Source organism: Adiantum capillus-veneris, chromosome 14 (genome assembly GCF_014529385.1).
Source record: "Adiantum capillus-veneris isolate H3 chromosome 14, ASM1452938v2, whole genome shotgun sequence".
In the NCBI taxonomy this organism is placed as follows: Eukaryota; Viridiplantae; Streptophyta; class Polypodiopsida; order Polypodiales; family Pteridaceae; genus Adiantum; species Adiantum capillus-veneris.
The window spans coordinates 129,175,800-129,203,407 of NC_140944.1; the positions used below are offsets into that span (position 1 = coordinate 129,175,800).

At 40.9% G+C, this 27,608-nt stretch overlaps 1 pseudogene; it reads right to left on the bottom strand.

Moving 5' to 3' along the window:
* The window catches only part of LOC147443110 (MLO-like protein 10), a 33,583-nt pseudogene extending 14,375 nt beyond the window's left edge, over positions 1–19,208 (bottom strand).
* Positions 19,209–27,608: the final 8,400 nt, after the last annotated feature.

A 27,608-nucleotide genomic window follows, 5' to 3' on the forward strand; every position in this document is an offset into this window, starting at 1 on the left:
CTGAAGAAACAATATCTAACAATTTGAGTACAGACTAGAAGCGCAAGATTTTGCAAACGCTTCCCACCAAGGCACAAATCCTTCTTAAAGAACCCTATCTTCCACGTTCTTTTTATCCATTTGCACACCTTCCATGCTAGGCCTCAAATTTCTAGGCATTCGATGAACAAAAGGCGAGGTCTTCGCTAGCCAATCTGCACCCTGAACATATATCATACCCAATACCGCGTACCTGAATCTTGACCCCTATCAGTAGAGCTCCCCACAACACCTTTTATAGAAAAACCTTTATGAATTGCGGCCACCTTGGATTCCAAATGTTCTTTGTGACTTCAACACATCGAGCTCCTGACCATTGTATCTTCCATTGTTTGTTCAACGGGCTAAACCAATCATCCTCGTGCAATAATGCTTGGTAAATACCCTTGGTTTGAGGTTTTTAAAAAGCAAATTCTTGGGCCATTTCCAAAATTTTCCCTCGAAAGTAGAATCCAAACCGGCATCATAAAGTTGCCGCGGCCTTCTACAACTGTGCTGACAAGTAGCTTCTCAATGCCATTGAGTTGAAATTGGGTGGTTAGCTAGTCAGAGTATTTCCAGCACTTTCTCTTTCCATATATCCCAGAAGTTGATTAACCATTGGAGTCCTTTATTGTTCACCCTTCTTGCAATTTCTCTCCAATAAGCATTCAAGATTACACTAGCATCTTTACACAGCGAAGGGGACCAATGTGAGATGGAGTTCTAGAAGTATTTGTTTAATTCACCTCATTCCTGTACCGAAGCTAATATATTGCACTTTTGTACTAGCTCTCCCATAATGCCACCCAGTCTCAAGCTAGACCAACTTGGGGCTAATAGTTTGTTGTGCATGTTGATCCCTTTCCACTGACCACCTTTAGAGCCAAGTTTTGCCTTTTCTATCATATCCTTGGTCATGATAGCCCAAGATTGGTATTGTTTGGCTAATGAGACCACAAATTTGGCACATAGGGCCTCAGCATGCACAACGGGGTTGTACCACTGTTTGAGCGATGACGTCCCACTTTGCCCATTTCCATGGCAGCGAGGCTTTAGTGTTATTCCTCCATAAGAATCTTTTAACAGGTTTTAAAAACTCCTTCTAGTTGCATTTGAATTGGCTATTTTGAGGAGCATGCTTGTGAAGGAAATATAAGGAAGCATAAAAGAATTGATCACTTTGATCTGACTCGAGAAGGGAAGCAGAACATACTCCCACCTTCTCATTTTTCTTTGGATCTTTTCCAAGACCCATTGGAACCTTTTCTTGTGTGTAACTTCCACCCCCAAGGGAGGCTTAGATGTCAAAAAAATCCTTCCTCTAGACACAATCTCCCCTGTCCAGGACTAATGGGTCAAATGAGTCGTTTTCCATAAGGGAGATCAGTCTAGACTTCTCAATACTACACTTCAACCTGGAAGCCACAGAAAATGCCTGCACAATCTCAAGCGCCTTTCTGAGAACTAGAGGTCCAGGCTTTCAAAAAGAAGAGGGAGCATCTATGAACATCTTGGTCAGGATCTAGTCGTTGTTGGGCAAAGTTAAACCTTGAATTTCCTCCCACGCAGCAACATCTTGGAGCATCATTATAAGAGGATGCGACCCAATGGCAAAGAGAAGAGGGACCAGGGGGCATCCTTGCTTAATAGATCTTCTGGCTTCAAAGGAGCCCATAATTCTATCATTGTATTGTAGCTCAAATCAGTTGCCTACACCCAAAGTTTGTATAAGTTGACAAAGGCAGCGAGTGATTTCATTATTTTTTCAATGAAGGACCACATAATCCTATCATACGCCTTCTCCAGGTCTACCGGATGAAGAATAAACTCCTGCTTTGTGAAAGATGCATACTCAATGCCAACCACTGCTGCTAAGATATTGTCATGTATTGACCTTCCTTCGATAAACCCCTGTTGATGAGAGGATATGATTATGTCCAAGAGGGGGGCAATTCTAAGAATGACTGCCTTGGAGATGATTTTGTATGCTACAGACATGATATTTATGGGACACCAGTGCTCAAGATGTGAGCAGCAAGCCTGTATCGGGAAAGGTTTGATAAGCGCTCTTCTCACACTAGGATCCATCAACCCCTTGACTAAATCTTGCTTAGCCATATTCGTGATTCAAACCTCGAGGTCATCCCAAAACTCCCTAAAGAATTTAATAGTCATACCATCCCAGCCAAGTGACTTCTTCTTGCTAAGAGATTGTAACGCATGCAAGCACTCCTCTTCACAGAAGGCCCTCTCAAGGTGATTGGCTTCTGGTTGAGGAATTTTCCTATTGACATTCTCGAGCAAGGTCGCTTTGGCTTCATCCACTTCTTGAGAGCAGGTCTCTGGTTGGCCAATGATTTGTCTTAAATGATCAAGAATTATCCTAGACATTTCGTCAAGGTCTTGCATAGTATTCCCATTCTCATCTATAAGGGAGTGGACGAAGCCCCGACTTTTCTTGATTTTCAAGGCCCTGAAAACGTGTTTGGATGGAGGAAAGTCTCCCTAGATATCAATCTCGCCCTCCTGACCTCTTTTACTTTATGCTCCACCAGGTTGGCTTTAGCCTCCTGCCACCTTTTTTGATCTTCTTCAAAGGCCAACCCAAGACGATAGCCGAGCCACCGCCTCTTTGAGCTACTTCTAGTGCTCTTCTCGGGCCTTTTTCATCCAAGGGCCTGAACTTTTGACCATATTTGTATCCTCCAAGCAAAGAGGTCCCAAGCTTTAGGTTTTACTAAAACAATATCTTTATTGAGCTTACTCAAAGCTTTCTTCGTAAGTCTTCTAAATAGAGGGTCTTTGAATAGGTATGCCCCAGTAGCTAGCAACTTCTTACTCCATCTTGGGACTGCCCCTCCTCTTAAGATTTATTGATTCATGTGTAAAGGAAGATGGTCTGACAGGCTCTTCGTTGTTAGCACCTTCATCTCAAGTAGTGGCGGGATCCAATCAGCTTGGTGAGAGTAGTAGTATCTATCAAGCCAGGAAGCTGTGCAGACATATTGAAGGCTTGTGTATGTGAAGCCTGGAGTGTTTTTCGAGGGGCCACCTCCCATAGGTCCATCATAGCCCATTTCTCACAGAGACCCAACCATTTAGTTTTTTCAGAACCTTCTAATAGGCTGGCTGATCCTGATTTTTTCTTGCTTTTTCCCACCATATTGGAGTCACCTATCAGAAGCCACTCCCCTTGGATAGGGGAGTCCCTGAGATGCATCGACAATTTGTCTCTATCCTTAGCGTTGCTAGGGCTATATATGTTTACTATGGTGATATGTTGACGTGTCCACATGACTCTCACTCCTAGGACTCTCCCTATGGGATGATTAAATACCACTTCAAGCTCCAAGTCCTTGTCCACAATAGAGAGAACGCCATTGAACTCGTCCACTCCCTCCCAATAGAATACCAACTCCTTCGAGCATCCAAATGATGTTCTTGGATGGCCCATCAATTAACTTAATATCCTTTCTCACTTCATTCTAGAAGAGGGCGTGCTTCTTTCAGGTCTCCAAACCTTTCACATTCCAAGATTGGATAGCTATAACTTCCATCATTGGGAGAGGGGAACGAATTCCTCAACCTCCGATTCTTGCCCAGCCTCTCACTCCCTGATCCAAGAGACTCCAGAGGATCACCTCGGTTAGGGGATTTTTTTCCTTGAAGTACGTCAAAGGGGTTGTGAAGTCGGATGGAGCTAGCTTCGCTTCTGAGTTGATTGGGGGTGGGAGAGAAGTCTTTCCCTTTCGAGTCTCCAGTACCCTCTAGTGTCCTAGTCTCTCTGGCCACTGCTTTGACCCTTTTCAGAGCTAGGATTTTCACAGTCGATGAAGTTGTTACATTCAGAGGCTTATGTATATGGGAAGAAAAAACAAGGGCATTCTCATAGCGTGTCCTTTGTGGGATGTTCATTATGAAGCTATGTTTCTCCACAGTCTTCTCTTGTAGTTTGGTGGTCTCCTTATCACAGACCATGGCCTCTTTTTCCTCCCCTGCTCTTGTCTCTTCGCTACTCTTTAGCTATTCCTTGCTCTCCATCCCAGATGTTCCCTTGATAGTGTTCTGAATGTTGCCTCCTGATCTGGAGTCCGATACTATGTGATTCGTATTTATTTTGACCTTCATGGGGCAGTTTTTTGCAAAGTGCCCATAACTTGTTACACTCGAAGAAAGCCTCAAAGTATGTTCCGAATTTGGGCGGAATGGTGATTAACCGAGCTCCTACATTAATCACCATGCTCTTTGGTGGGGTCTTAGATATATTCCACCCTATGCACACCATGTTAGAGGATCTACCCAAACCCCTCTTGATGGAGATAAACAGGGGAGCGCCCAGCTGACTGGACAACAATGTGATACTATCCTTGAGCAATCTAGGCAACCCCGTGAATTATGAATCTCCTAGAGGAATTTGACCGAATCAAAAATTGGTTCCCAGGGTTTGACATAGGCAATTCTCTTGTTGAATAGTAGGGACCTTTCACAAGAATCTTCAAAATGTCGGAGTCCTCCTTAAACCTAATTGAGCAAAATCCCTTAGCAAGGTAGAAAGTATTTTCAACTTCTCCACCATGCCCAAGGATTTGCGGACCTTGAATCCATTGGATTATCTCGTTTCTATTTGGAACTCTCCCACTAAAGCCAAAGACAAGCGTGAGCTTAGCTTGGAAGGCTAGCTGCTTTTTAATGAGTGCAAGTGGAAATGCCACAATGACCGCCTCTGCCACCTCCACCTACTATGACAAAGCCTTCTTTAAAGCACTATAAGCTATGTGTAATAGGACTAGTCTTTGAAGTTCTTAAAGTCGAAAAGAATGTAGTAGGGCATATCTTTCATTTAGCACGATTTGAAAGATTGTTGAATAATCTATTAAATAGAGCTTATATGAATGAGTTTGAGATATTAAGAGAGAACATATATTATTTTTCTAAATAATATACTAAAAACATATTTGATAAAGATTAATGAATAACACATAGTCTGTCTATGAACAATACAAATTGAGATTTTTATTAATATCAATGTTTTATATTTATGTGTTTTAGCTTAAAATGCATGAGTAGGCTTAAAATAAGTTGTAAAAGTAGTGGAGACCCAAAAATAAAAGTTTTATGAGTCGCGACCTAAAAGTTGTGTTTTGAGCCAAACACAGACGTTTTTTGCAATTCTGTCCACGTTGCCTTGTAGACCAGACCTATTCCCGTCGTTTTGAGTACCTGGATTGCTCTGTTTTGAGTTCGTTTGTAAAAGTTATGATGAAAACAAACAGAAGGCAGCAGCAATGTAGTGTACACAGGGACAGACAGACATACAACATCATACAGTTCTTTCTGCTATCAACCAAGAAGTGGATTGTTTCTTCATGGTAGAGTATGGCAATTGAGATTATGAAGGTATATAATTATGTTTTTTTACTTTGATTATCATGTTGAATTGGTTGCACGAGTATGTTCTTTTGGCTATTTTGTAGGCGATGCAGAAATCAATGTGTGAAACAGGATCTGTGCAAAGTGTCATGATAGAAATCTAACCTTTACGGATCGCTTAGCGATCACGTTCTTATATTATTCTCGTAGGTATACTTGGTACGGAAATCGTGCAGGCTTTTCGAGGAAAAGAAGGATAAAAGCACGACGGGTGGTGCGTTTGGGGATTCTTCACCGATCTCTTCTTCTGCGAGTGCGAGTGCGAGTGCGAGTGAGAGTGAGAGTGCGAGTGTGAGTGCGAGTGAGACGCTGCATGCAAGCGAACTAAAGCTCGGGGGTGGTCGGGAGGTTCGAGCTCCGTACAACGGAGTGCGCCCATATATTTTGCTCCTCTGTTGTATCAAAACTCTACAAAATTTCATCAATACAAAGATCTCTTTTTTTGTCGATCTCTATTATTCTGTTCCCGTGACAAGTGGTATCAGAGCAAGCAGTTGATTCTGGACATGGAAGGATACGAGAGGAGGATGAAGGAGCAAGAAGACCTGATTCGGCGACTATGAGAAGATCTGAAAATTGCAAATCGGAAGCGTGCTGAGGCTCTGCGGGGCAAAGCAGCACGAGAGCTTGATATCCATGTAGACTTGATGGCCAACATGAAGGTGAAAACCATGCTAATCCACCTGCAAACAATAATCATCGTGGCGGCGCTGGGGTACCGCCAAAAGAAACGATGACGATATGGGAGAAGCGACAACCAAATCATTCTTAACGAAGGCTAAGCTTAAAGAGTTTGATGGAATAAGAAAGATATGCGAAGATTTAGAAGCGTGGATTGAAGAACTCAAAGATTTGGATTATACTTTCAATATCGAGAACACGACCACGAGACTTTCGAATGCTCGAGCAAGGTGACCGATAAGACAATATGTACCAAGATGGCTCAATTGGAGACTTTTGGCGATGCGTACGATAAAGGTAAGTCATCTACCCCTTCTTTGTGATGTTTTATGTCTTTGATACGTCCTTTGAAAGCTTCTGTGAGATCGAATTTATACGTAGAAGTTGAGATTAAAATTTGAATTTCTTAATTGATTTGGATAGTATTCATTGCTTCTTATCGTCTAAATTGATTGAGAAATTAAACTTGAAATTAAATCGAGAAGTTAAAAGACTTGTGGACTTAACTAGTGGTAATAATAGTTTCACGAAAGAGTTAGTAGAAAATTTGTTTTTTTTTTTCTTTGAAGAGTCTAAATCATAAAGATGATTTCTATAACATAAACATTGATATGCATGATGTTATCATTGGTATCAATTAGATAATTGAAAATCATGTTTTGATTGATTGTTAAGAAAGAAAAATATATCTTTAATCATTTGATGATGGTAAGTCACACTCTTTGTGGAAAGAAAGAGATTCTAAATCTAGTTTTGGCAATGGAATTGATAAGGTGACTTAGATAAGAGTGTGAGACGTTGCTTGTGTTTGCTTGTGTGAAACGTTGCTTGTGTTTGCTAATGAGATTAAAGAGAATCTGGGGATAAACATAAAGAGACAAATCCAGAATTTATAGAGGATCTCTTACATGAAGTTAAGGATGTGTTCCGGACGGTCTTCTTGGTATACCTCCGCCTAGAGCGGTAGACCATGCCATAGATCTATATCCAGGAGCGACACCTTATTCCAGATCTCCATATAGGTTCAATATTGATGAGCTTAAAGAGCTCAAGATACAACTTGATGATCTTTTGAAAAAGGGTTTCATTAAACCTAGTGTATCTCCTTGGGGTAGTCCTGTGTTATTCCAAAAGAAAAAGGATGGTACATATAGGTTATGCATCGACTATAGGGGATTAAAGAAATAGACCATTAAGAACAAATATCCTCTTCCTCACATAGATGAATTGCTCAGCCATTTGAGTGGTGCCACAATATTTTCAAAGATTGACCTTTGTTCTGGCTACCATCAAATCCGCATCACGGCCGAGGACATTCCAAAGACTACTTTTCGTACACGTTATGGGCATTATGAATTTGCAGTTCTTACTTTTGGTTTGACTAATGCACCAAAAACTTTCATGTGCTTAATGAATAATATTTTTCACCCGTATCTTGAGGACTTCATTCTGGTATTCTTGGATAATATTTTGTGTATTCTATGAATGAAGAAGATCATGCATTGCACTTAAAGAAAACATTTGAGGTTTTGCGTGAACATAAATTGTATGCCAAAGCAAGTAAGTATTCTTTTGCAAAGGATCAGATTGTGTATTTGGGAAGAGTGATTTCTAAAGAGGGGATTCACATTGATCTTGATAAAGTTAAGACTATGTTAGTAAGAGATGAAAGAAGCTTTATGGGTCTAGCACAATATGAGAGAGCACACATTAAAGATTTCTCTAAGATAGCAAGTCCTTTGACCGAATTGACCAAGAAAGACAAGGGTTTTGTGTGGACTTCTAGTTGTGAGACTACTTTTGAGACCTTGAAGGCTAAAATAGCGGAAAATTTTGTTTTAAAAGTTCCTGAGATGGGCAAACCATTTGTTGTGTCCTGTGACGCTAGTGGTGAACAATTAGGTTGTGTTTTGACACAAGAAGGAAGAGTGGTTGCATATGAGTTTAGGAAATTAAGACGACATGAATTGAACTATGCAACACATGATCTAGAATTGCTTGCTGTTGTTCATGCATTGAAGCATTGGCGTCATCTCTTGCTTGGTGTAAAATTTGAATTGCGTACTGATCATCAAAACTTGAAGTATATTTTCACTCAGCCATTGTTAAATAACAAACAAAGAAGATGGATTGAATTGCTGGCTGAGTATGACTTTGATTTAGGGTATTTGTGTGAAAAAGAAAATAAAGTTGCAGATGCATTGAGTCGTAGGCCCATGTGTAATTTGTTGACTGTTGTGCGATCCAATTTGATTGATGAGATACATACTGAAGTTGAAAATGATTCCTTTTATATGCCTATTTTGAAATTCTTGCGTGAGAATATTGGTGAGATGTATGAAAACAGATATCACTTGTATAAGGGAAATCTGTATTGTTGTGACCGCTTGTGTATTCCTGCAAATTCTTCTTTTAAGAGTCAAATTCTGCATGAGTGTCATCATTCACCTTTTTCTGGTCATCCTGGATTGAATAAGACACATGAAAAGATTAAAAGTTCATTCTTTTTCCGCGTATGAAATTGGATGTTAAAAATTATGTGCGTGAATGCTTTCAATGTCAACAAGTTAAGATTGAACATAAGAGGATACTTGGTGACCTTTAACCCTTAGACATTCCTTTACAGAAGTGGGAGTGTATATCCATGGACTTTATCATTAGACTTCCTACTACTCGTGGAGGGTATGATTCGATCTTTCTGGTGGTAGATAGACTCACAACACAAGCTCACTTCTTTCCTGTAAAAATAACTTATACTGCATTGACCATTGCATACTTGTTTATGAAAGAGATATTTCGTTTGCATGGCATGCCCAAGAGCATAGTGTCTGACAGAGATTCTAAGTTCACTTCTCATTTCTGGAGAGCGACTTTTGACTCTATAGGTACCCAGTTACGCATGTCTACTGCTTTTCATCCTCAAACAGATGGGGAAACGGAGAGAGTGAATCGTATTCTAGAAGATATGTTACAAATGTATGTCAATGAAAACCAATCTAGTTGGAATGAATATCTGCCTTTGGTGGTTGAATTTGCATATAACAGTTCATATCATTCATCTATTAGGATGACTCCATTTGAGGCAATGTATGGCTATAACTATCCTACACCTATTCATTTTCTTAATTCGAGGAATAAGGTAGAACTGTCACGTGAGATGCTTGAGAAAATGGATAGCGAGTTGGCCAAAATCAGGGGGAATATTAGAGAATCTCAAAAGAGACATAAACTATATTATGACAAGAAACATCGTGTTGTGGAGTATGAAACTGGTGATATGATTTTTTAACGGTTATTCCTGAGAAGTCTCATTTGATTCTTGGAAATGATAGAAGATTGTCTCCACGATTTGTTGGTCCATTTAAAATTTTGAAGCGCATTGGTTCATTAGCTTACAAATTGGAATTGCCTTCTCATGTTAAAGTGCATCATGTATTCTATGTGAGTTTATTGAAAAAGTACGTTCCTAATGTGCATCATGTTTTAGAGGACAACTCTAAGTTGAAAGATGACGGACCATTGACTGTAGAACCAGACTTAGTACTAGATAGGCGTTTTAAACATCTGAGAAATAGAGACATTGTCGAAGTTTTGGTTAAGTGACCGAACTATCCAGTAGAGGATGCATCATGGATTGATCTTAGTGTTTTGCAAAGAGAATTTTCCTCTCTTTAGACCAACTCTGAGGACATAGTCAATTTTGATAAGGGGAGAATGTAATAGGACTAGTCTTTGAAGTTCTTAAAGTCGAAAAGAATGTAGTAGGGCATATCTTTCATTTAGCACGATTTGAAAGATTGTTGAATAGTCTATTAAATAGAGCTTATATGAATGAGTTTGAGATATTAAGAGAGAACATATATTATTTTTCTAAATAATATACTAAAGACGTATTTGATAAAGATTAATGAATAACAGATAGTTTGTCTATGAACAATAAAAATTGAGATTGTTATTAATATCAATGTTTTATATTTATGTGTTTTAGCTTAAAATGCATGGGTAGGCTTAAAATAAGTTGTAAAAGTAGTGGAGACCTAAAAATAGAGGTTTTATGAGTCGCGACCTAAAAGTTGTGTTTTGAGCCAAACACAGACGTTTTTTGCAATTCTATCCACGCTGCCTTGTAGACCAGACCTATTCCCGTCGTTTTGAGTACCTGGATTGCTCTGTTTTGAGTTCGTTTGTAAAAGTTATGATGAAAACAAACAGAAGGCAGCAGCAGTGTAGTGTACACAGGGACAGACAGACATACAACATCATACAGTTCTTTCTGCTATCAACCAAGAAGTGGATTGTTTCTTCATGGTAGAGTATGGCAATTGAGATTATGAAGGTATATAATTATGTTTTTTTACTTTGATTATCATGTTGAATTGGTTGCACGAGTATGTTCTTTTGGCTATTTTGTAGGCGATGCAGAAATCAATGTGTGAAACAGGATCTGTGCAAAGTGTCATGATAGAAATCTAACCTTTACGGATTGCTTAGCGATCACGTTCTTATATTATTCTCGTAGGTATACTTGGTATGGAAATCGTGCAGGCTTTTCGAGGAAAAGAAGGATAAAAGCACGACGGGTGGTGCGTTTGGGGATTCTTCACCGATCTCTTCTTCTGCGAGTGCGAGTGCGAGTGAGAGTGAGAGTGCGAGTGTGAGTGCGAGTGAGACGCTGCATGCAAGCGAACTAAAGCTCGGGGGTGGTCGGGAGGTTCGAGCTCCGTACAACGGAGTGCGCCCATATATTTTGCTCCTCTGTTGTATCAAAACTCTACAAAATTTCATCAATACAAAGATCTCTTTTTTTGTCGATCTCTATTATTCCATTCCCGTGACACTATGTCTGCAAGGCCATCTTCTAGAAGCCCCCTACTATTTGCTTCTGAGCTGGTTCTTTTGTTACCATTTGTGGCAGCCTCTATCTGTCTGTTCACTTCTTTGATTTTCTGTTTGAGATGAGCCTTAATGCTCTTCAACCTTTCCTGGTCTCCAGCACATGCTGCCTCAACGGTTTTATCAGAGCCATTGTCCAAAGGGGTAGGACCCTTTAGAATTGTAGCAAAAGAGATGCCTAGTATGAGGGAAGCTGCACCGGCACCAATCTTGTTACTACTCGTGCAGATTGAGCCCTAAGGCTCCCTTGCTACGAGTGTCTTTACCTCAAAATTTTTATGCCTTCTGTCGATTGATCAATCAATTTCTCCTTACCTTTGCCCAAGGAGGGCTCCTCCAACGACCCTGCTTTACCATCCCCTTGGTTCAATTGATGCTTCTCCTATCTTTATGTCCACAATTGATATGTGCGACTCCAATCCTTCCCCTTCTTCCACCGGCACGACCCCCTCACAAAGCCGTAATTTCCTAGCTGCAAGCAAATGTGAGAATTTTATGATGTCCTCCTCCACGGGTAAAGCGTCCGACTCCATAGCAGGCAATGCAAAAGAGCACTATGAGGCTAAATGGAAGAGAGGGCAAGCAACCCCAGGGGACTAAGGGACCACAAGCAAAAAGGTGTGAACATGCGCACCTACTCAACATAAATGTGCTGAAGATAATGGAAACAAAAAAAAAACACTGAATAGAAAACTTTGCCGAAGATATTCCATAAGATGAAAGCGGTGAAAGAGGTCTCCTCCGAGGGGCATAAGCACAGCTAGAGCAGGCCGCCACGCACTACTGCGCTGTGAGCTGCAGCACGCTAGGGGAAAGCGGGGGAGGTAAGCAGTGTTAAGTCAGAGAGCACCACTGACGGGATCACAGGGTGGTGGCACACTAGGCTATCAAGGCAAAACTCAGCAGCGCGACAGTCCTGAGCACTGTACAAAGTGAACGCAGAGGAGATGAGCACGCAAATGCAAGGTCGCCTAACCTTCATCATAGAGACCGCAAACCCTCAAACGTGCAAGCATTCTATACAACCAAGCCAACAAGTTATATATAAAATTGGCATGCCTTTTATATTATTAAAAGTAAATCCATGGAGGAGTAAAGACTTAAAATCGAAAGTATAACCAATAAATCAAAAGCAATGATACATGCTTAGTTATAAAAATTAAACTTCAAGATATGATTTCAAATTAGTACCAAATATAAAATATACACACATAAAATTGATGTGTAAATCAAATACTCTCTCTCTCTCTCTCTCTCTCTCTCTCTCTCACACACACACACACACACACACACACACATATGGGCAGACTTATGAGAGATGAGAGAGAATTAAAACTAGTGACTAAACTAAATTTCATATAAATTAATAAATCACATAGATGTGTGCAATGAAATGGTGCATAATAATAAATGATAGAAAATCCATAATATCTTCACAAACAAAATGAATGAAAAAACCTATGCTTCAAAGAAGCTTACATAATATCTTCACAAAGAAAATAAAATGGATAAAACAAGCTGAAAAGTCAGGGAGGCTTGCTAAGTTAAGGGGGGTGAGAGTTATGGGAGTAGGTCTAAATGATTGCCTATTGCTCAGTTTTAGCAACGACGATACAAATGAGATGTACGAGATCATGAAAGCATTAATCAATGTGACTCTACTATGGAAGGGGAGGAGCACAAACTTCCACCTTCTCATTTTGTTGTTTATTTTGGTCAAGAACTAGTCAAATTTTGCTTATCCATAATACCCACCCCAAGAGGAGCGCCTAGGTACCTGAACTTGGTCCCCTTACCTGTAACTTCCCTTGACCATTCTGTGGGATCGAACGAGTCGCTTTCAGAGAGAGAAATTAATGTTTCTCATTACTAGACATTCAGTCGGAAGCAACAGCAAAACGATTGAACAATCTTCAAGGATCTTCTCAACATTTTTGAGTTGGCTTTAAGAAAGAGCAAAGAGTCGTCAGCAAATAGCTTAGCAAGCTGTCTTCCTCCAAGAAGTGAAAGACCTTAAATTTCCCCTTTCCTTGCACTATCCTTGAGTGCGGTCACCAGAGGGTGAGAGCCGATTGCAAACAGTATCAGGCAAGGGGGCAGCCTTGCTCGATCGAACGTTTGACTTCAAACCCTCCCACTATCTTGTTGTTGAAGAGGAGCTCAGAATAACTTCCTTCCCCGAGCCTGTATAAACAATCACACGTATTTTGGGTCCAAAGCCCAAAGCCTTGATAGCAGCCTCAATGTAAGACCACGTGATTCTGGTGTAGGCCTTATCTAGGTCAAGTGGGAGGAGGATACATTCTTGCTTGGTATAAGAAGGGTATTCAATGCCAACCATGGTAGCGAGGATGTTGTCATAAATCAACCGTTCTTTGATGAATCCGTGTTGGTAGGGGATGATGATTTTGTTCAAGGTTGAAGCCAGTCTAAGTGCAACCACCTTAGCATTGATCTTGTATGCAACTGCCATCATGGAGATAGACCGCCAATGCTTTACCAGTGAGCACCAGACCAACATGGATATAGGTTCACCAGTCCTCTTTAAAGGCTTGCATCGAGTTGCCCCTCCGAAAGATCTCTATTAGCTAGCTATGCTATCGGGATTTTGAGATCCTTCTAGAATCCTTTGAAGAATTCGGTAGTGAGTCCATCCCAGCCAAGGGACTTTTCCTTTCCCATTGCCTGCAAGGTATCCCAATATTCATCAATAGAGATTGGTCTCTCTAGTGCTTTTGCTTCAGCAGGTAGTATATCACATTTGACTGTACCAAGCAGATGGCTCTGGTCTCCTCGAACCCCACAACAGAGACTTTTGGTTGACCAATAGTTTGACTGAGATGGTCAAGCATGATTTTGGCCATAGCGTTATGATCTCTTACTTTGTTTTCCCTTCGTCAATGATTGATGTGATAGAGTCCCTTCTTCTTTTCATTTTCAGGGCTCTAAAGAAATGAGCCTGGTTGGCAGGTTCGGGTATGACGGCAAGGTCTCTGGCCAACAACCAGGTCTAATTGATCTCTTCAGCTTGCAGATCAACGAGACACACTTTGGCCTCGAGCCATCTTTTGTGCTCTTCCTCAGGAGGTCTTCCTTCTTGCTTCCTTTTGGATATCTCCTCTACTTCTTCCTTCAGCTTTAGTTGTGATTTTAGAACTGAAACGAAATCACCATCTTTACACTCTTGCTTTTGGAAACTCTTTCCCCTCTCTACCACTCAGTGATATATTATTTCTAGATGTTGGTAGTTTATGCGCAATGGCAAGCTTCTAATTGGCCATACCCACAAAGCTTGCTACATGTATTAGCTTTCAACCTAAAATTTATTGCATTATGAACCTACATAATTCTAAGCCTTTGCCATTGAGGAGCAAGAAAAAATTCACATAAATTTATCACTCGTTCTCTGTTGCATTATGAACCTACGTAATTCTAAGCCTTTGTCATTGAGGAGCAAGAAAAATTTGGCATAAATTTGTGATTTGTTGTCGTTGTTGTGTGTGTGTGTGGGTGGTTAGTTTGAGGGGGGGGCGGGGGGTACAAAAAATGTTATTTCTATAGCTCCATTTACTCAGGAACTTCCTAGATACAGTGAAGTAAGCATGAGTGCTGCCTTGTTTTTGTTGGTGAGAATTCATATATCTATCGATCTTCTCACAATTGGGCCATTCCAGCAAAAAAAGAAAGTATCTAATCAAAGAACATCAAGCAATAGCCCATTCAATGGAGCAGTATTGTAGCTTAAAGCAACCAACAATAACTTTATGCTTCAGGAAGGTTATAAGGATGAGTTAAACACATTGATGTGGGTGGATCTTCATTGGATTGTCTCTTGAGACGTTTTAGATGTCATCTCCTCCATTGTTCTATACTAAATGTCACTATTGATAGTTCCATTGTTCTACACTAGATGTCACTCTTGATAGTTAGCTAAAGTTGCCTTATCAGAGATTTGGAGGATAATTTTATCCAATAATGAAACATCCAAGAATATATTTTACCGATGCATAGAGAATGTTTCCATATGTTACCACCTTGGGGCGATGATAAGGAACGAGAGTTCCACATAGTTAGGTCTTGTCTTTTCTTACACGTAGGTCAAATAATGATGTCAAATGACATGAAATATTTTGACATAAAAGCAGAATTAGGCGTGACATTTTTGCAAAAGAGGAGGTAGGATGAGGGTGGGTTCACCTATAACCATTGGGTGTTCATTACAATTGCCCATTTTGAGTATGTTCCTACAATCGTTTTTGCATTTCTTTTCATAGGAATCAGAGGGAGATACTCTTTAGGGGAAAGGAAAGGCAGTTAGTAACAAAAAAGATTTTGAGGAGGGGTGGCACGTAGAGAGAGAGAGAGAGAGAGAGAGAGAGAGAGAGAGAGAGAGAGAGAGATTTTTTATGCGGTTGATCGGGACCAATTGAGACAGATGGATTTCGTTCCGTTTGTCTATAGAGGCTGTAGGCATGCACAACCGAGGCACATAAACTGTCTCTCTCTCTCTCTCTCTCTCTCTCTCTCTCTCTCTCTCTCTCTCTCTCTCGCTAGGATGCCCAAGAGTCTACCATAATGGTGAGAAGCAGGTGCTGCCCATGATGGTGAGAAGGGGAGGAGGTGGGTAGGGCACAACAGGGGATGGCAGGGCGAGGGGGCAAAGGAAAGAGGGCCAACGAGCAATGAGGGTAGGAAAGCAGCATGAAGGCCGAGCAGAGGCACGAAATGAGGAAATGAAAGGAGTGCCCAATCAAGAAAGCTCGGGGGGAATATTAACTTGGAGCTTTTAAGTCAAAAGCATTGCAAAGGAGCTTGGCCAAACGATGTGAGTTTGCAGGTCAGAGAGGTTGACGAGGGCGATCTGAAGGAGAGCACCACAGAGGGCTAGGTGAGCGTGCTGTGAGGAGGAATGAACATGAGGGGACGATCGCCATCTGCTGCGATCGTAGCTCGTGACGAACATGGATGTGGCAGGGAGCAAGTGGCTGGGAGCAAGAGGGAGGGGACAACCTAGCAATCACCATGACTATTGTGTGTGCCGCGACCAAGGCATGGAGCAAGACAAGGTCTTTGTAAGAAAGGAGCAAACAGGATCTTTTTAGATTCCATCTAAAAAATGTTGAATAGAGCGAGCGCCGAGTATGTACGAATGCACGTTTAACAGGTAGGTAGCAGGGTTGCCTGCAGCAAGTGTCATAATGGGGGCATTGGCAGAGGTCGCCTCCTAGCTCCTGCAGAAGGGGAAGACAGAGATGGCCCAGGGGGTGCAAGGAGGAAAGCTGGCAAGAGTCTGAGGTAGATGGAAGGGGGGGGATCGCTTACGGATGTGTGCATCGAATGCACCTGAGAGATTGCATATGATCGTTAAGGTGTAGAAAAATCTTCTAAAGAAATTAGTTAATGAATCGTGATAAAGTTCTTTCCACAATGTTGGTCGCACAGCGAATTGAAGTTTATTCATTTAGTAGGAAAGTTGATCTAGTGGCATCTTAGCCAAGTCTTCATGTGACCCTCTCCAAGTGGGTTTTGGGCTCCTCTCTTTTACCCTCTCCTTGTCAAGGTGGTGGTCACTAGTTACCACCCCCTTTGGCCTTTTATCCTTTTGCGCTACTCACATCCGTGTACTTGAAAAAAGGGTGGTTCATTGAATGGTTCCTCTCTTTCAGAAATTATATACATATATATTTGAGAAACAAATACATATATATACACACGCACATGTATTCACTTATTTATTCCGTTGTTTATACAAAAATATCACTTAGCCTACACATCTATTACTATAAAGTATATTACATATAAATATTTAGAGAAATATTATATATATATTTTTTGAGGGTGTGTGTGTTTTGTTTTTGTTTTTTATTTTTTTTGGTGGTGGGGGGGGGGGAGAGAGAGAGAGAGAGAGAGAAGCTTTAATGCCTTAGGAACAATCCCAAGAGACATCAAAGATCTATCCAACAAGTCTTGAACTCAAGGCCTATACTCGAGAGGGAATTGGGATAGCCAAACTACCACCACAGGGTGATAGAAAGGTTATTCCAATAGAGGAGAAGTTTCAACATCGTAGGAGCAATCCCAAGAGACCTCAAAGATCTATCGGACGAGTCTTGAACTCACATGGGGTTTTGCTTGTTTTTGTGTAGTGTGTTTGAAATAGAACAATCGCTCTAGACCAAAGAGTGCTGTGCGTTTCGGTGAAAAGGCAGTCACCTTTGTGACTTTTACCCTTCCGCCTACTACCGCTGTGTGCACGATTGGCTACGTGTCTCACCCGTTCTGAGGTATCCAACGAATTGAACCCAACACCTTTGTGTAGTGTGTTTGAAATAGAACAATCACTCTAGACCAAAGAGTGTTGTGCGTTTCGGCGAAAGGGCAGTCACGTTTTGCTTGTTTTTGGCGGGGGCGGGGGCAGGGGCAGGGGCGGGGGGCTTATTGATCATACATAGATGTCACCTACAAGTTGCACAAAGAGCTTCCTGCTCTTTTTGTCTTTCTAGGGGGTGGTTCTCACCCTATTTCCACCTTTGAAGTGGTGGGTGGTCATTTAGAGCCCAACCTATAGAGTTCCTATGAATTACAATTAGAAGCCCCTATTAGTTACAAGGTGGACAGGGTCTTGCTCCAAAGGGACAAAGGGTAATGAATTGCCTGGAAAAGGCAATTTCATGACAAAAGGAAAGGAGATCAGATATAACATGATTCATGGTAGGCCAAGCTTGCAGGCTAGGATGGTGAGTCCCTTACCTCGCTGCATTCTTGAGCGTATGTACCAGTTCCCACCGTGAAGTTGTGTCAGCTGTCTTCTCGTCCTTCTTGCACAGCGGCATCGCTAACGCCGCCTTCGTGGGAACACATATTTTGGCCACAGTACTTTTGCCCACGGTCAGGGCGATGGAGATGAATCCTCCCAGCATCAACTCTGCACATACTTAGACAGTTTAGCATGGTCGAACATCAAAATGTGGGTGTTGAGAGAGAGGAGAAATGAAGAAGGAGACAATGTTTTTTGTCACAGGTATAATTTAAAGAGGCAGAGACCTAGAGGGACATGGGACAGAAGAATTGTCATTACATTTAATCTATTATTCTATTATTAGCAATACAAGAGTACCCACCATCTTTGATCATGAGAAATGCTGCTTGCAGGGATGTCTGTTTGTATTTTATTAGGAGCTGCCCAAAACAAGTCAATTATTAGTACAAGAGAAAGACGCGCGCGCGCGCGCGCGCGCGAGAGAGAGAGAGAGAGAGAGAGAGAGAGAGAGAGAGAGAGAGAGAGAGAGAGAGAGAGAGAGAGAGAGAGAGAGAGAGAGAGAGAGAGAGAGAGAGAGAGAGAGAGAGAGAGAGAGAGAGAGAGAGAGAGAGAGAGAGAAATGAAATGATATATTAACGTCTCCAAAAGGCCAAAATGACCTATGAGAACATCAGATACAAAGTGGTGAATCTAATACAATGTCTGAAGTACAAGTACAAAAAGTACTGAAAGTAAAAATGAAAAACTGAAATGAAGTGTGAAATGTGAGATGTGAAAATGTAGAATAGGCCCTCAATGACAATCTGGGTGTCGAGCTAGAACGCCTCTGATCCTCTGCTAAAGTCTCCGTCGATGTAGTGTGCTCCTGTGTCTCGATCGTGGTCGTCTCGATCTCCCCAGCTCAATCGCCCGTCAATGAGGGTGCCTCTGGTATGAATGAGGGTACAACCCTGTGCTGGTGGTTGGTCTCTTGGCTCCCTCGATCCAAAGAAATGTGTGATCTGTCTGTACGACTGTCGTACTCCATGTCTCCCCAACAGACTGTCTCTATGTCGGTGTAGAGAGAGAGAGAGAGAGAGAGAGAGAGAGAGAGAGAGAGAGAGAGAGAGAGGCGGACGATGAGCAGGAGGGAAACTAGAGAGAGGGAGAGATCAGAGCTTACATGCTCGGCTAGCTCGATGGCTTTCTCAAATAAAATGGAGAGAGAGAGAGAGAGAGAGAGAGAGAGAGAGAGAGAGAGAGAGAGACGGACGATGAGCAGAAGGGAGACTAGAGAGAGGGAGAGATCAGAGCTTACATGCTCGGCTAGCTCGATGGCTTTCTCAAAGAAAATGGAGATGGCAATAAACATGAAACAAGTTAGCGTAATGGCCCATGTGGAACTATTCAACAAACTGGCTTCACCCTCTGCGGCCACAACCATGTTCTAGAGAGAGAGAGAGAGAGCGCTCCAAACCTGGCTCTCTAATAAGTACTGCAAAGCGATATGTTTTCGTTGAGGGTCCCCTTAAATTTGTAAGCGCGTGTACATGCACGAGAGACGTTCACGATGAGGGAGGAGACCTCCGAAAGATGTATTGAACCCAAAGCGTCACAAAGGTTTTTGGCCAAGAAGGCCATAGGGAAGTGGTAGAGCAAAACGTGCAATTCTTTCACCATCAAATGGTCACCCTCACATTATTTTTTCTAGGTGACATTTCAAGTCATTTCATGCCTTACTATATTCATTTGAATATTTTCATTATGAAAATGAGCATGTGTGTGTGTACACGTGCATCTCTCTCTCTCTCTCTCTCTCTCTCTCTCTCTCTCTCTCTCTCTAATCTCTCGCCATTAAAGTGTTCGAGAAATATCATTTTTTCAGACATATAAAACTCTTTTTCTTGAATTTACTAAGAGAAACTTATAAAAATTTAAATTTATTTTTTGGGTTTTTATATTATTTTTCTCTATTTTGGGGAAAAAATTCTCCTTTACCCCTTACAATTCTTTCACCATCAAATGGTCACTCTCACATTAACTTTTCTAGGTGACATTTCAAGTCATGTCATGCTTTATTATATTCATTTGAATATTTTTATTTTGAAAATGAGCATGTGTGCGTGTACACATGCATCTCTCTCTCTCTCTCTCTCTCTCTCTCTCTTTTGACCACATTAGGTCCTCTTTTCCCCATATATTCAGCCATGAGCTCTCCCTACATACCTTCCTCTCCCAACCACGATGTGGACTCTCTATTGCGACGCTCATTTCAGCCATTTTTGAGCATCGAGAGTCACTTATGAACTCCACTCACACCACGTGACATGTTCATTTGGTCCCATAGGTCATATTTGACCTCCCAGGACGATAATAGAACTATCTATCTATCTATCTATCTCTCTCTCTCTCTCTCTCTCTCTCTCTCTCTCTCTCTCTCTCTCTCTCTAATCTCTCTCCATTAAAGTGTTCGAGAAATATCATTTTTTCAGACATATAAAACTCCTTTTCTTGAATTTACTAAGAGGAATGTTTTAAAAATTAGATTTATTTTTCAAGTTTTTATATTATTTTTCTCTATTTTGGGGCAAAAATTTGCCTTTTCCCCTTACTCTCAATTGACATTTTTGAAATTAAAAACGGCAGAATATTAAGCTGGGACACATTTTTCATGAACACAAGGTCCATTAACATGTCAAATGTGTTCTAATAATCATTTATTAGAGGAAAAAATGATGCCTTCTTGAGGCCATCGTGAAATCTTCACCTTGTTCTAGTTCCTCTTCATATTTGCACACGTACACACCCCCAAGAGAAGCAAAGTAGAGTTAGCCCACAAGTCTTGAACTCAACATTTGTCACTCAAGAGAGAACTGGGATAACCAATCACCACACTTGTGTGATAGATCTGTGTGTGTGAGCGCACGTAAATGTGGACGTGTCCTGCTAGAAATACGTTTTTCTTGTAAGACTTATGATTTTTAGCTGAATAATTTCAGAATGAGAATTTACACAAAAGTTTAAGTTATTTTCAAAAAATATACGGCTATAATGCCCAAATCTTGACCTGAAGATTGAACCAAGATTTCTCATGTTCAAATTTCACTACGAATTCGGATATTTGGGTGCTATCAAGTAGAGGGAAGCCTCCACTGTCCAAAATGTGGTGGCCATTTTGAGAATGGTGGGCGGTTGCTTTTACGTGTGCTTTGCACATAGCCATTTGGTCGTTTTATGTAAATATAGTGAAGATAGCTTCAATTGGCTAGACAATCAGTGGAAATCAGGCCACCAAATATGGATAGCATGAAGGGGCCAATCAATATAAGAGTTTTGGAGCTGACAAGATTACCTTATAAGACTTAGATGGAGAATGATGCATATGCAGCTAAGCATACAAATTTGACATGTGCAACTGTGATTGGTGCTCAACTCGTTATTTGGCGAGCGATGCATCTGCGTGTAAAGTCCCTTCACCTCTTTCAAGAATATCCAACACTTTAAATTAGTAAATGTACAAGTAGTTGCCAATTGGTAAAATGCTTCGATGTGTAAGGGGACTAATCAAGCTGAGTTTGGAATTCCAACGTATCCTTGGTGTTTGGTTTTGTGGGTAGGGTGCCGTCAAAAGCAGAGCTCATCAATTGACTTTCTGGCCCTGCGATTCTCAATCATGGTGGGATAGTTGACTATATGTAGTATCTACCCAATGGTTTCTTCGATGTTTGGTTCAATGACTCTGATGTAACCACCAAGGTTAGACGAGGGGTTTTGTTAATTTCTTGTGGCTTGGGATAAAGGTAAGATGTTATTATTCCTCCAACCTTTAATAGGATCGGGTTCCATTCATGGGGTATTCACTAAGGGTTATAGTATGGTATCACATGAGTGTACAATAGGGGGGTTTTCTAAGGCCAAATGGATAGATTTTACATAGGAGGGTCCCGTACGTAGGGGTTAAAAAGGCAATTTTGTTGCACGCAGGTGGTGTCCCCCTATTACTACTAGTGAATCCCCCGTGGTTCCATTGTACTTATACCAGAGGATAGCTCTCCCAAGCCCAAAGCCTCCAGTGTCCTAACTCAAGATCTACTGGGTCTACAAAATAGTGATGTAGAGGAGAATGATGGGCTGCAATATATAAGATGCATTTCCAAACAAGGACATACTTAGATTCACATTAACCACCTAGGAATATAGTAAACATGTACAAAGTGCATTGGGTAGTGCAATAGATAAGTTGAATTGTGGAACTATGAGAAAAGAAGTGCATGTCTATTTGATATATAGCAAGATTGAGCATGCACTAGCGAGGAAAACACGTAGCTAGACTAAACTTAATGAAGCATTGAAAAAGTCAAAAAATACTAAAAAGCATCAACAAACTATGAAAATTGTACTACCGACCTGGTAGCCGTGTATGATGGGTGTCGTCCAATTGTGCAAGCTACATAAAAGCAATGTGAATAGTTAAATCTTGCAATGAAGCATCACAGAGTGAAAATGCTAAGTATATAATGCACGTCATGTAGAATTTCCATACAAAAGTATGTGAGAGTGGACACTATGGTCTCTCCAAAAGTTATAAGAGATAGAAGCCTTGCCCTACCCCATAGGATTTATGTGTGGACCAAGAAAATGCATAGGTATGGATAATTGGATGCACATAACGGACCATGTAATGTTGTCAAGATGGAGTCGTCCAATAGGTGAGTAATGTACCCATGGTTGAGCCTATGCCAAGTAGGAGTGGGATCAAACATTTTTATTACTATTAAACCATCAATAAATCTTGCTCAAGTTTATGTGATTGGTGCCTTTTTGAAGAGCTATCATCTCAATTCCTCCTACTCCAATATTTGCATCTATCAGCGTCATCACTGCCACCATGTCTTTTGTATCATCCACGCAATCATCATGCCTCTGTGAAATCTTCAATCACCATCCCTATGGATACAATCTCTTCTATATTCATCTTCTCTGGCATGGTCTCTTTGTCTTTCCTACCTTGTCTCATGTCAATCTTCATCATGGTGTCGATCATGTCTAATGCAAATTATGCAATCTCCATCATCATCTCTTCCACAATTTTTTCCATCATGCCGCTTGTCACATTCACTTCTACTATCATGTCTACCATCACCACTAGTTCCATGATTTTGTCTAACACAATCTCCATCATCCTATCAATCATGTTTATTATATCTCCATCATGATCTCTTCAGTGCAGCTTTTTCTTGACTAATGCATTCACTTATGCTATCATGTCTTGCATCGCCAATGCTTCTGTGTTCTTCCTCTTCAATCAATTTAGCCTCATGCTCAAGCTCCATTTCCAAATCTTTGATTATTCATCTTTCTTTGAGGGACACTAAAAAGAACTGAATGTAAATGCTTACTTTCTCCTCTTCTAGAGTCTTTCTTTTAGGATGAAGCACAACATGAATGCTTGTGAGCATAGGGGGTTTCTTTGTACTCTTGTTTGGACAATGCTAGACCGTTTATTCATCATCATTGTTAGTGCAACACGTCCTTTGTATCTTTTCTTGTAATCATCATGCATTCTATGAGTCCTTCGATCATGAAGTCTATGATTCCTTCTTTATTCACCCTCTCTATCATATTATCTTCACGTTTCATACCTTCTCTCATGTTAATCATGTTTACCACAATCCATCGTCCTATCATCATCTATATTGCAATCTCCATAATCATCTCTACTTCCACTTCTACCATCGTGTCGACTGTTGCATCACTTGTGGTGCCAAAATCTCACGTGATGTCCGTCCAATCCGTTGTGACACTTGTGGTGCAAGAATTTCTCGATGCCCATGATACCCTTTACTACTTTGCATGTAGCTCGGCCTCACAATGACCCCAGAATCTCAAGGAGATGATTACAATGTGAATGTGGATTCACCCATTCTTAAGGAGGAAGAGCACTTGCTATGGTAGCCATCGCTACTACTGCTTGTCTTGCATGTGATGCACTAACGCAAGCTTCCAACCTTGCAAGTACAGTGCTTTGCAAGCAGTTTTATGGGCTTGGTTGGGTCTGTCACACCGATAGTAGCATTTTTCTCAATCTCAAGCCTCCACACCACTAGCATAATAGCTTATCATCATGGGAGATCTTTGATTCTCTCTCTGTTATCGATGAGGCTGAATCTAAATTCTTACTTTTTTTAAGGAAGCAGAACTTGAATGAAATTTTTGATGGCAATTCTCTTTATACATTTCTTGGGGCAACCATTGCACCCTCTTCCTGATGTAGCTAGCTCAGATAGTCTTTTCAGATGTGCGCTAAACTCCTTGCTTTTGTAGGACTTCTACATGCTTGATTGCCCCTCACATTTTCTACAAGCAACTTTTGCTACAACCCTACTAGAGGACACCACTATTGGTGCAAATATCTCCTTTTGCATCGGTTCCTCATAGTTGACCAGTTTTGACATTCGTCGATGGTGGGACTTCTTTGACTATGGCTCTACTCAATTCCTCAATGACCTATCTCTCGATCTGGAGGTAACCTATTTTAGAGTACACATTCTCTTTCTGGCCGCTAGAGGCACTGAGGCTCTAGGTTGAAACTGGGTGTGACAAAATTAATTCAGACTCTTTGGCCGCTAGCCAAGTTCAATGTGACCCACCCTTTTTGTTGGATGTAGACACATTGTGGTGTACTTCTTTTTAAACATTCGGAGTTCCCCTTGCTATGTATTTGTACATGAGGACTCCTGGATAGAGGATGTAGCCCTAGAGTTCACGCTCCTCTTGGTATAGGTTGGACAACCACTACATACATGTCTATCTCAAGGTTGATCAAATGCAGATTACTACCCATCCAAGCTAGCCTCAAAGATTGGGTTGGGTGTTGTTGCAACATTGGTATTTTCTCATTGATTCCATGAGGATTGTCCCATGGAATGTGTAGTGTCTATGTGGACCGCTATGAGACCTTTTTTATTAGCTACTTTTGGGCCTAAAGGCATCTAGGGAGGTGTATGTATGACCATTGCAGACTCATGGAAGCAGGCCATTGTGGGCACATGTATCATGGGTTACTATGCAGGTTCATGCTAAAGGATTCCCAAACATGCGAGTGCACGAGCTCTGTTTTGGTCACACATTGTGGATTGTTTGCTTCATGTAGAGCACTGGTGTATTGGGGGAACTTTAAACATGTTGGAGGACCCCTTGGATAGGGTTGGAGGAAGCCATGCTACTGTGCAAGGGACTGAGTTGGCAACTTGGGAGCGTTTATGTATGATCTTGAGGATTTTAGATGTTCGGCAACATGCAAGCTTTGTGCCACCCTCAGATAGCCTATCTCTTTGTTGTTTTGATCATAGAGTAGGGGGCGTGAATCTATCTCAGATAGATCGCTTCTACGCCAGTGACCACATCTATGACATTAGAGGATTTTTATGCATTTTGGCAGAAACTACCTTTTCAAATCATTCACAAGTGATACTGAGGCGGTCCGGGGCGGGCAATAAGAAGAGTGGCCTCTAAGCACCCTTCTAAGCTCCCGTGCTGCTCAATTGGGTTGGGGTTGGAAAAAACAACAAACACACACACAAACTCGCAACCTAACCCTACACAAATTTGGGGCACCACTTAGTTTTGGATGCGAACTAGGACGCGTAGAGAGAGAGAGAGAGAGAGAGAGAGAGAGAGAGAGAGAGAGAGAGAGAGAGAGAGAGAGAGAGAGAGAGAGAGAGAGAGAGAGTGCTCGAGCTGCTTTGAAATGTATCGGCAATGATCAAGCAAACACAATTATATATGTAAGAAAGAGAGAGAAGGGGGAGGGGATGCTTGTTGCAGTAATACCTTCTTACAAATCTGTCCACGAACAATCAAAGTGAGATTAGTATTTGTTCAACATAGCTTGAGTAAATTACACCACAAAACATCACAAGAAAAGCCACTCCAATCACTGTCTTAAGGCCAGGGGTGTCCTCTCCACCCTGTTGCCCTCTTACAATATGTGGAATTTATGGCTGAATTGATGACAACACCCAGAGACAAGCTATTAAGAACTTAAAAAAACACCAAGACACTTACACATCATTGTTGTCCATTACTTTACGCTGGAAGAGAGACAAAGTATCCAAGCGTAGTCCAAATCCACCCTCCTTGATTCATCAAATGTTTGGCTTACACTAGTAGGAGAAATGATAAATTTCCTACTCTCAATTGAATGATCACTCTCTCTTACAATGGCATAGAGTTCCCTTGCTAATCAACCCTAATACAACACATGCATATGCATAAGCCAATGAGCTTCCACTCAAGAGCTCCTCCTAAAGAGGTTGAGCTTGGCTTCTCAAGATATAGCATAGTGCTCTTGCTTATGACTCTCCCCCTTTTTGTGCTAGCTACACCTTCCTTTTATAGCAATTTTGAGGGCTAGGGTTACTCCTCTAACCATGGTTGGGTTATATTTTTAGCACTTATCTAATTTCTTTTGCTTGGAATTATCAAGAAGTTGGTGGGGATAGATGAATAAGAGAGAGAGGAGAGAAGTGGAGGTGATAGGACTTTTCATACTAAGTTAGTGTTAGTAAATTAGTAGAGTTAGTATTTTTATTGATTTACAAATGGAATTGGATATTTACAATGGGAGTATCCATGTAGGATACAAATAAGGAAGAAAAAACTCTTAATAGGTAAGAAACATGGATTTCTTACAATGTCAATGCTCCAAGTGTCCTGAGTGGGGTCAATTTTGACGCTTGTTGACGGTCCACTAGCTTTGACGGTACGTTTTTTCTCCACTCTTGACCTTCCTTGGGAGCCAAGGTAAGTGAACATGAGTAATCAATCACCATGATGTTGTCTTTCAAGAGAAGAGGCTGAATTTTGTGGTTTTTTTGATAAATATGGGTAATATGGAAGAGAAAAAATGAGACTAGGTGGTCAATTTTTGAATGGAAGTGTGTGTAGGAGACATGAGTTCACCATGGTTTCTCTTATTCTTGAAGGTTGAGATGAAGGTGAGTAGGGTGCAGAGAGGATTGGTGAGAGAGGTGGGGATGATGAGTGGAGAGGTGTGTGTGAAAGAGGAAAATGGTAAAGTGGAAGAGGGAGTGTGGCTGCATAGCATGGGAAACCTGGGGTCCACCAATAAAATCATAGCTCACAGCTCGTAGCTCAAAAAAACATGAAAACATTTGAGGTGAAAGTTCAGCCCATGAGCTACAACTTTTGTTTGTATCACCTTTTCAAATTCGCGGAGCATGTGATCCTTAAAAATTCAGCAAAACCGACTGTTTTTTTCCACTGCACAAAGTCCTTGTGAGGTCCTTCTTTGGACGATTCTTTTGAATACCTACAAGAGTGAGCCCCCCATGGTGCATGCATGTATTCCACATACCCTTGAACTTATTTGGTAGGTCTATAATTGAAGATATTGTTGAGATCATGATATAAGTGAATAGTACAACTAAGAAAATCAAATATTGAGGGGTCTAAAAATATGTACATGTCAAATATAAATAATATAGGTGGAAAAAATATAAAGTGGTCAAAATAAATCTCTCTCATTATAAGTCTACCATAAAAAGATGAATATTTTTGGTGGTCTACCTTTTTAGAGTAATAGAGAATAGATGTAGGAAGAAAAAATCACAATAGTGAAAAAATATACACATAAATAGAACTAGTTTTTTTGGATTTTTGTTTGGATGGAGTTACACCAAAAATAAGAGAAGCTTGCATGAAATTATGTTTATATGGAATAAAGAGTATGCAAAATGGTAAGAAAAAAATATGATAATGGTGAGTCAATGTACATAGCATAAATAACACACCATAGGTAAAAATATTAAATAAATACTAA